This window comes from Anarhichas minor, unplaced genomic scaffold (assembly GCF_050575085.1).
Source record: "Anarhichas minor isolate MPS153535 unplaced genomic scaffold, ASM5057508v1 ptg000296l, whole genome shotgun sequence".
In the NCBI taxonomy this organism is placed as follows: Eukaryota; Metazoa; Chordata; class Actinopteri; order Perciformes; family Anarhichadidae; genus Anarhichas; species Anarhichas minor.
The window spans coordinates 1-10,000 of record NW_027466742.1 but is presented as its reverse complement, the minus strand read 5'-3'; positions in this window follow the sequence as shown (position 1 = coordinate 10,000).

The window sequence follows — 10,000 nt, the reverse complement described above, 5'->3', positions numbered from 1 at the left end:
TCGGCGTAGGGGACGAGTCTTTGCGTTGTGTATTCGCGGAGATATGGACCGCGCAAACCGGGAATTTGGTTCAAGGAAACAGAGTATTGGCGCTCGTCTTTCGCTGTGAGACGAATATCGCCAACGCTTTTGAAATACGTGCTGCATCGGCTGTGGGTGTCCGTTTATTCATTTGTCGGTGTCAGTTTATTGGTTATGTCGGTGTCAGTTTATTGGTCTGCCTTATGGGTTGTGAGAGTACGTCTGGGTCGACATTTCGGTATTATTATCCCCGCTGTGCGTTCCATTTCCGGGTTTATGGACCGCGCAATGTGGCCCCTGCGACCTATTCTGACCACATCGTGCCTCGGCTGTGGGTCTCGCATCCAGGATCCACTCGGATAGTTTTGTAGAGGTTGATGTGGTCTACAATTGGGTATAAGTGTCCCGGCTGTGCGTTGTGTATTCGCGGAGCTATGCACCTCGCAAACCGGCGATTTTGTTCAAGGAAACAGAGTATTGGCGCTCGGCTACTGTGACCGGCTTTGCGTACATCGTGCCCCGGCTGTGGGTCTCGGATCCAGGATCCACTCGGATAGGTTTGTAGAGGTGGATGTGGTCTACGATCGGGTATAAGTGTCCCGGCTGTGCGTTGTGTTTTCGCGGAGATATGGACCTCGCAGACCGGCGATATTGTCGCTCGTCTTTCGCTGTGATTTTGTCAGAGTACGAAGATCGGCCGACGCTTTTGAACTACTTGCTGCATCGGCTGTGGTTATCCGTTTATAGGAGTGCATGGATGGCTGGTTAGAGGACGTCAAGGTCTACAATTCGGCGTAAGTACCCCGACTGTGCGTTGTGTTTTGGCGGAGATATTGAGCGCGCAATATGGCTACAGTGACCTATTTTGACCACGTCGTGCATCGGCTGTGAATGCCCGATCCTGGATCCTCCTCCACAGGTCTTTAGAAGTGGACGTGGTCTACTATTCGGCGTAGGGGACGAGTCTGTGCGTTGTGTATTCGCGGGGATATGCACCGCGCAAACCGGCGATTTGGTTTAAGGAGACAGAGTATTGGCGCTCGTCTTTCGCTGTGATTTTGTCAGAGTACGAAGATCGGCCGGCGCTTTTGAACTACTTGCTGCATCGGCTGTGGGTATCCGTTTATTGTTCTGCATGTATGGGTGGTTAGAGGAGGTCGGGGTCTACAATAGGGTATAAGTGTCCCGGCTGTGCGTGGTGTTTTGGCGGAGAGATGGAGCGCGCAAAACGGCAACTGCGACCTACTTTGACCGCGTGGTGCCTCGGCTGTGGGTCTCGGATCCAGGATCCACTCGGATAGGTTTGTAGAGGTGGACGTGGTCTACGATTGGGTATAAGTGTCCCGGCTGTGCGTGGTGTTTTCGCGGAGATATCCACCTCGCAAAACGGCGCTTCCGTTTAAGGAAACAGAGTTTTGGCGCTCGTCTTTCGCAGCGCAGCCCAGTAACGTCCCCTACCTTAAGAGAGTCCTCGTTACTCCCGCCGTTTACCCGCGCGATATGGATCCTGGTTCTGGATCTCGCATCCAGGATCCACTCGGATAGGTTTGTAGAGGTAGACGTATTATACAATTAGGTATGAGTATCCCGGCTGTGCGTTGTGTATTCGCGGAGATATCCATCTCGCAAAACGATATAAAAACGGCTGTGATTTTGTCAGAGTATGAAGATCGCCCGGCGCTTTTTGTCAGAGTATGAAGATCGGCCGGCGCTTTTCAAATACGTGCTGCCTCGGCTGTGGGTATCCGTTTATTATTATGCTTATATGGGTGGTTAGAGGACGTCGGGACCGTGGATTCGGTATAAGAATCCCCGCTGTGCGTTCCATTTCCGGGTAGATATGGACCGCGCAATATGGCCCCTGCGACCTACTTTGACTACATCGTGCCTCGGTTGTGGACCTCGCATCCATGATCCACTCGGATAGATTTGTAGAGGGGGACTTGGACTACAGTTAGATATAAGTGTCCCGGCTGTGCGTTGTGTATTCGCGGGGATATGGACCTCGCAAAACGGGTATTTCGTTTAAGTCTTTCGCTGTGATTTTGTCAGAGTATGAAGATCGGTCGGCTGTTTTCAAACACGCGCTGCCTCGGCTGTGGTTATCCGTTTATTATTCAGCTTACATAGTTGGTTAGAGGACGTCGGGGCCGTGTATTCAGTATAGGAATCCCCGCTGTGCGTTCTATTTCCGGGTAGATATGGCGCGCGTAATATGGTCCCTGCGACCTACTTTGACTACACCGTGCCTCGGCTGTGGACCTCGCATCCAGGATCCACTCCGATAGTTTTGTAGAGGGGGACGTGGACTACAACTGGGTATAAGTGTCCCGGCTGTGCGTTGTGTATTCGCGGGGATATGGACCTCGCAAAACGGGTATTTCGTTTAAGTCTTTCGCTGTGATTTTGTCAGAGTATGAAGATCGGTCGGCGGTTTTCAAATACGCGCTGTATCGGCTGTGTGTATCCGTTTATAGGAGTGTCTAGATGGGTGGTTAGAGGACTTCCAGCTTGACAACTGGGCATGAGTATCCCCGCTGTGCGTTCTATTTCCGGGTAGATATGGCGCGCGTAATATGGTCCCTGCGACCTACTTTGACCGCGTCGTGCCTCGGCTGTGAGTGTCCGATTGTGGATCACCCTCTCCACATGTCTTTAGAGGTTGACGGTGGCTACAGGTCGGCATAGGTGTCCCGGCTGTGCGTTGTGTATTCGCGGGGATATGGACCGCGCAAGACGGCGATTTGGTTTAAGGAAACAGAGTATTGGCGCTATTCGCTGTGATTTTGTCAGAGTATGAAGATCGGTCGGCGGTTTTCAAATACGTGCTGCCTCGGCTGTGGATACCCGTTTATTATTCTGCTTATATGGGTAGTTAGAGGACGTCGCGACCGTGTATTCAAAATAAGAATCCCCGCTGTGCGTTCCATTTCCGGGTAGATATGGCGCGCGTAATAGGGCCCCTGCGACCTACTTTGACCGCGTGGTGCCTCGGCTGTGGACCTCGGCATCCAGGATCCACTCGGATAGGTTTGTAGAAGTGGACTTGGACTACAATTAGATATGAGGTTCCCGGCTGTGCGTTGTGTTTTCGCGGAGATATGGACCGCGCAAAACGGGTATTTGGTTTAAGGATTTTTCGCTGTGATTTTGTCAGAGTATGAAGATCGATCGGCGGTTTTCAAACACGCGCTGCATCGGCTGTGTGTATCCGTTTATTATTCATCTTATATGGGTGGTTAGAGGACTTCCAGCTCGACAACTGGGCATGAGTATCCCCGCTGTGCGTTCTATTTCCGGGTAGATATGGCGCGCGTAATATGGTCCCTGCGACCTACTTTGACCGCGTCGTGCCTCGGCTGTGAGTGTCCGATTGTGGATCACCCTCCACATGTCTTTAGAGGTTGACGGTGGCTACAGGTCGGCATAGGTGTCCCGGCTGTGCGTTGTGTATTCGCGGGGGATATGGACCGCGCAAGACGGCGATTTGGTTTAAGGAAACAGAGTATTGGCGCTATCGCTGTGATTTTGTCAGAGTATGAAGATCGGTCGGCGGTTTTCAAATACGTGCTGCCTCGGCTGTGGATACCCGTTTATTATTCTGCTTATATGGGTAGTTAGAGGACGTCGCGACCGTGTATTCAAAATAAGAATCCCCGCTGTGCGTTCCATTTCCGGGTAGATATGGCGCGCGTAATAGGGCCCCCTGCGACCTACTTTGACCGCGTGGTGCCTCGGCTGTGGACCTCGCATCCAGGATCCACTCGGATAGGTTTGTAGAAGTGGACTTGGACTACAATTAGATATGAGGTTCCCGGCTGTGCGTTGTGTTTTCGCGGAGATATGGACCGCGCAAAACGGGTATTTGGTTTAAGGATTTTTCGCTGTGATTTTGTCAGAGTATGAAGATCGATCGGCGGTTTTCAAACACGCGCTGCATCGGCTGTGTGTATCCGTTTATTATTCATCTTATATGGGTGGTTAGAGGACTTCCAGCTTGACAACTGGGCATGAGTATCCCCGCTGTGCGTTCTATTTCCGGGTAGATATGGCGCGCGTAATATGGTCCCTGCGACCTACTTTGACCGCGTCGTGCCTCGGCTGTGAGTGTCCGATTGTGGATCACCCTCCACATGTCTTTAGAGGTTGACGGTGGCTACAGGTCGGCATAGGTGTCCCGGCTGTGCGTTGTGTATTCGCGGGGATATGGACCGCGCAAGACGGCGATTTGGTTTAAGGAAACAGAGTAATTGGCGCTATCGCTGTGATTTTGTCAGAGTATGAAGATCGGTCGGCGGTTTTCAAATACGTGCTGCCTCGGCTATGGATACCCGTTTATTATTCTGCTTATATGGGTAGTTAGAGGACGTCGCGACCGTGTATTCAAAATAAGAATCCCCGCTGTGCGTTCCATTTCCGGGTAGATATGGCGCGCGTAATAGGGCCCCTGCGACCTACTTTGACCGCGTGGTGCCTCGGCTGTGGACCTCGCATCCAGGATCCACTCGGTGAGGTTTGTAGAAGTGGACTTGGACTACAATTAGATATGAGGTTCCCGGCTGTGCGTTGTGTTTTCGCGGAGATATGGACCGCGCAAAACGGGTATTTGGTTTAAGGATTTTTCGCTGTGATTTTGTCAGAGTATGAAGATCGATCGGCGGTTTTCAAACACGCGCTGCATCGGCTGTGTGTATCCGTTTATTATTCATCTTATATGGGTGGTTAGAGGACTTCCAGCTCGACAACTGGGCATGAGTATCCCCGCTGTGCGTTCTATTTCCGGGTAGATATGGCGCGCGTAATATGGTCCCTGCGACCTACTTTGACCGCGTCGTGCCTCGGCTGTGAGTGTCCGATTGTGGATCACCCTCCACATGTCTTTAGAGGTTGACGGTGGCTACAGGTCGGCATAGGTGTCCCGGCTGTGCGTTGTGTATTCGCGGGGATATGGACCGCGCAAGACGGCGATTTGGTTTAAGGAAACAGAGTATTGGCGCTATCGCTGTGATTTTGTCAGAGTATGAAGATCGGTCGGCGGTTTTCAAATACGTGCTGCCTCGGCTGTGGATACCCGTTTATTATTCTGCTTATATGGGTAGTTAGAGGGACGTCGCGACCGTGTATTCAAAATAAGAATCCCCCGCTGTGCGTTCCATTTCCGGGTAGATATGGCGCGCGTAATAGGGCCCCTGCGACCTACTTTGACCGCGTGGTGCCTCGGCTGTGGACCTCGCATCCAGGATCCACTCGGATAGGTTTGTAGAAGTGGACTTGGACTACAATTAGATATGAGGTTCCCGGCTGTGCGTTGTGTTTTCGCGGAGATATGGACCGCGCAAAACGGGTATTTGGTTTAAGGATTTTTCGCTGTGATTTTGTCAGAGTATGAAGATCGATCGGCGGTTTTTCAAACACGCGCTGCATCGGCTGTGTGTATCCGTTTATTATTCATCTTATATGGGTGGTTAGAGGACTTCCAGCTTGACAACTGGGCATGAGTATCCCCGCTGTGCGTTCTATTTCCGGGTAGATATGGCGCGCGTAATATGGTCCCTGCGACCTACTTTGACCGCGTCGTGCCTCGGCTGTGAGTGTCCGATTGTGGATCACCCTCCACATGTCTTTAGAGGTTGACGGTGGCTACAGGTCGGCATAGGTGTCCCGGCTGTGCGTTGTGTATTCGCGGGGATATGGACCGCGCAAGACGGCGATTTGGTTTAAGGAAACAGAGTATTGGCGCTATCGCTGTGATTTTGTCAGAGTATGAAGATCGGTCGGCGGTTTTCAAATACGTGCTGCCTCGGCTGTGGATACCCGTTTATTATTCTGCTTATATGGGTAGTTAGAGGGACGTCGCGACCGTGTATTCAAAATAAGAATCCCCGCTGTGCGTTCCATTTCCGGGTAGATATGGCGCGCGTAATTAGGGCCCCTGCGACCTACTTTGACCGCGTGGTGCCTCGGCTGTGGACCTCGCATCCAGGATCCACTCGGATAGGTTTGTAGAAGTGGACTTGGACTACAATTAGATATGAGGTTCCCGGCTGTGCGTTGTGTTTTCGCGGAGATATGGACCGCGCAAAACGGGTATTTGGTTTAAGGATTTTTCGCTGTGATTTTGTCAGAGTATGAAGATCGATCGGCGGTTTTCAAACACGCGCTGCATCGGCTGTGTGTATCCGTTTATTATTCATCTTATATGGGTGGTTAGAGGACTTCCAGCTTGACAACTGGGCATGAGTATCCCCGCTGTGCGTTCTATTTCCGGGTAGATATGGCGCGCGTAATATGGTCCCTGCGACCTACTTTGACCGCGTCGTGCCTCGGCTGTGAGTGTCCGATTGTGGATCACCCTCCACATGTCTTTAGAGGTTGACGGTGGCTACAGGTCGGCATAGGTGTCCCGGCTGTGCGTTGTGTATTCGCGGGGATATGGACCGCGCAAGACGGCGATTTGGTTTAAGGAAACAGAGTATTGGCGCTATCGCTGTGATTTTGTCAGAGTATGAAGATCGGTCGGCGGTTTTCAAATACGTGCTGCCTCGGCTGTGGATACCCGTTTATTATTCTGCTTATATGGGTAGTTAGAGGACGTCGCGACCGTGTATTCAAAATAAGAATCCCCGCTGTGCGTTCCATTTCCGGGTAGATATGGCGCGCGTAATAGGGCCCCTGCGACCTACTTTGACCGCGTGGTGCCTCGGCTGTGGACCTCGCATCCAGGATCCACTCGGATAGGTTTGTAGAAGTGGACTTGGACTACAATTAGATATGAGGTTCCCGGCTGTGCGTTGTGTTTTCGCGGAGATATGGACCGCGCAAAACGGGTATTTGGTTTAAGGATTTTTCGCTGTGATTTTGTCAGAGTATGAAGATCGATCGGCGGTTTTCAAACACGCGCTGCATCGGCTGTGTGTATCCGTTTATTATTCATCTTATATGGGTGGTTAGAGGACTTCCAGCTTGACAACTGGGCATGAGTATCCCCGCTGTGCGTTCTATTTCCCGGGTAGATATGGCGCGCGTAATATGGTCCCTGCGACCTACTTTGACCGCGTCGTGCCTCGGCTGTGAGTGTCCGATTGTGGATCACCCTCCACATGTCTTTAGAGGTTGACGGTGGCTACAGGTCGGCATAGGTGTCCCGGCTGTGCGTTGTGTATTCGCGGGGATATGGACCGCGCAAGACGGCGATTTGGTTTAAGGAAACAGAGTATTGGCGCTATCGCTGTGATTTTGTCAGAGTATGAAGATCGGTCGGCGGTTTTCAAATACGTGCTGCCTCGGCTGTGGATACCCGTTTATTATTCTGCTTATATGGGTAGTTAGAGGACGTCGCGACCGTGTATTCAAAATAAGAATCCCCGCTGTGCGTTCCATTTCCGGGTAGATATGGCGCGCGTAATAGGGCCCCCTGCGACCTACTTTGACCGCGTGGTGCCTCGGCTGTGGACCTCGCATCCAGGATCCACTCGGATAGGTTTGTAGAAGTGGACTTGGACTACAATTAGATATGAGGTTCCCGGCTGTGCGTTGTGTTTTCGCGGAGATATGGACCGCGCAAAACGGGTATTTGGTTTAAGGATTTTTCGCTGTGATTTTGTCAGAGTATGAAGATCGATCGGGCGGTTTTCAAACACGCGCTGCATCGGCTGTGTGTATCCGTTTATTATTCATCTTATATGGGTGGTTAGAGGACTTCCAGCTCGACAACTGGGCATGAGTATCCCCGCTGTGCGTTCTATTTCCGGGTAGATATGGCGCGCGTAATATGGTCCCTGCGACCTACTTTGACCGACTCGTGCCTCGGCTGTGGAGGTCGCATCCAGGATCCACTCTGATGTGTTTGTAGAGGGGGACTTGGACTACAATTAGATATGAGTGTCCCGGCTGTGCGTTGTGTTTTCGCGGAGATATGGACCGCGCAAAACGGGTATTTCGTTTAAGGACATAGAGTTTTTTCGCTCGGGTTTTAAAGCCGTGATAGGGGCGAAGCGCTGAAGGTTCCAGCGCTTCTGTACTTCGCCTATTACGGCTGTGACCCATTTTTGGTAGGGGGGTAACCAAGCCACCTTGCACACAATGATAGGAACAGACTACCCAGTGTATACTAGGGGATAGGAGCGAAGCGCTGAAGGGTCCAGCGCTTCTGGCGGTTCCCCTATGCTACAGCCGTAGTAGGGGATATGAGCGAAGCGCTGAAGGGTCCAGCGCTTCTGGCGGTTCCCCTATGTTACAGCCGTAGTAGGGACGAAGCGCTGAAGGGTCCAGCGCTTCTGGCGGTTCCCCTATGCTACAGCCGTAGTAGGGGATATGAGCGAAGCGCTGAAGGGTCCAGCGCTTCTGGCGGTCCCCCTATGCTACAGCCGTAGTAGGGGATATGAGCGAAGCGCTGAAGGGTCCAGCGCTTCTGGCGGTTCCCCTATGTTACAGCCGTAGTAGGGACGAAGCGCTGAAGGGTCCAGCGCTTCTGGCGGTTCCCCTATGCTACAGCCGTAGTAGGGGATATGAGCGAAGCGCTGAAGGGTCCAGCGCTTCTGGCGGTCCCCCTATGCTACAGCCGTAGTAGGGGATATGAGCGAAGCGCTGAAGGGTCCAGCGCTTCTGGCGGTCCCCCTATGCTACAGCCGTAGTAGGGGATATGAGCGAAGCGCTGAAGGGTCCAGCGCTTCTGGCGGTTCCCCTATGCTACAGCCGTAGTAGGGGATATGAGCGAAGCGCTGAAGGGTCCAGCGCTTCTGGCGGTCCCCCCTATGCTACAGCCGTAGTAGGGGATAGGAGCGAAGCGCTGAAGGGTCCAGCGCTTCTGGCGGTCCCCCCTATGCTACAGCCGTAGTAGGGGATATGAGCGAAGCGCTGAAGGGTCCAGCGCTTCTGGCGGTCCCCCTATGCTACAGCCGTAGTAGGGGATATGAGCGAAGCGCTGAAGGGTCCAGCGCTTCTGGCGGTCCCCCTATGCTACAGCCGTAGTAGGGGATATGAGCGAAGCGCTGAAGGGTCCAGCGCTTCTGGCGGTCCCCCTATGCTACAGCCGTAGTAGGGGATATGAGCGAAGCGCTGAAGGGTCCAGCGCTTCTGGCGGTCCCCCTATGCTACAGCCGTAGTAGGGGATAGGAGCGAAGCGCTGAAGGGTCCAGCGCTTCTGGCGGTTCCCCCTATGCTACAGCCGTAGTAGGGGATAGGAGCGAAGCGCTGAAGGGTCCAGCGCTTCTGGCGGTCCCCCTATGCTACAGCCGTAGTAGGGGATATGAGCGAAGCGCTGAAGGGTCCAGCGCTTCTGGCGGTCCCCCTATGCTACAGCCGTAGTAGGGGATATGAGCGAAGCGCTGAAGGGTCCAGCGCTTCTGGCGGTTCCCCTATGCTACAGCCGTAGTAGGGGATATGAGCGAAGCGCTGAAGGGTCCAGCGCTTCTGGCGGTCCCCCTATGCTACAGCCGTAGTAGGGGATATGAGCGAAGCGCTGAAGGGTCCAGCGCTTCTGGCGGTTCCCCCTATGCTACAGCCGTAGTAGGGGGATATGAGCGAAGCGCTGAAGGGTCCAGCGCTTCTGGCGGTTCCGCCTATGCTACAGCCGTAGTAGGGGATAGGAAGCGAAGCGCTGAAGGGTCCAGCGCTTCTGGCGGTTCCCCTATGCTACAGGCCGTAGTAGGGGATAGGAGCGAAGCGCTGAAGGGTCCAGCGCTTCTGGCGGTTCCCCTATGCTACAGCCGTAGTAGGGGGGATATGAGCGAAGCGCTGAAGGGTCCAGCGCTTCCCTAAATTTTTTGGATTACCAGGACCAATTCTTTTAGAGCAGTAGTAGGGGCGAAGCTCTGAAGCGCTGAAGGGTCCAGCGCTTCGGGACTTTGCCTATTACGGCTGTGACCCATTTTGGTAGGGGGTAACCAAGCCACCTTGGGCACGATTTCAGAAACTCAGTTTTCAGAAATATGTCTATCATAGAAAGTCAAGGACACCTCGAGTAGAAGACATCCGACAA